The sequence below is a fragment of the Corvus kubaryi genome, unplaced genomic scaffold, assembly GCF_017639235.1.
Source record: "Corvus kubaryi isolate FWS band 111438036 unplaced genomic scaffold, C.kubaryi_AGA036_p1.0 37394, whole genome shotgun sequence".
Classification (NCBI taxonomy): Eukaryota; Metazoa; Chordata; class Aves; order Passeriformes; family Corvidae; genus Corvus; species Corvus kubaryi.
The window spans coordinates 12350303-12350770 of NW_024581133.1; positions in this window are offsets into that span (position 1 = coordinate 12350303).

Sequence of the window (468 nt, forward strand, 5' to 3'; positions counted from 1 at the left end):
GGCTAGAGCTCACCCAAACAGCCACAAAGAAACAGCCAGACCTGTCCTCTCGAGCGCTCTTAAGTACCATAAAATTGAGCAACAGGCTTGTACAGTGCTCTCCAGTAACACCGAGCGAGCAGATAATCAATGTGGTATGCAGCATGCTAATTCCTTCCGCCGCGTTCCCAGCAGGGACCGGGAATGCCAATAACGGCCCTAGACGGCGGGGGTCCTGCACGGTGCCGGCGGGTCGAGCGCGGCCACCGCCCCCGCCGGTGACAGCGACAAAGTTGGTGTCCCCCGCGCCCCGCTGCGCTGACATCCCTCGAGCCGCCGCCGGGAACCCTGCCCAGGCACCGCGGACCCCGACACCCGCCGGGACGGCCGACCCCGCCGTCCCCGTCCCGCTTCCCCCCGGGGCCGGTGACAGCCGCGTCCAGCGCTGCCGCCCCGGCGGCGACAACAACACCAGCAACAGGCGCGTCC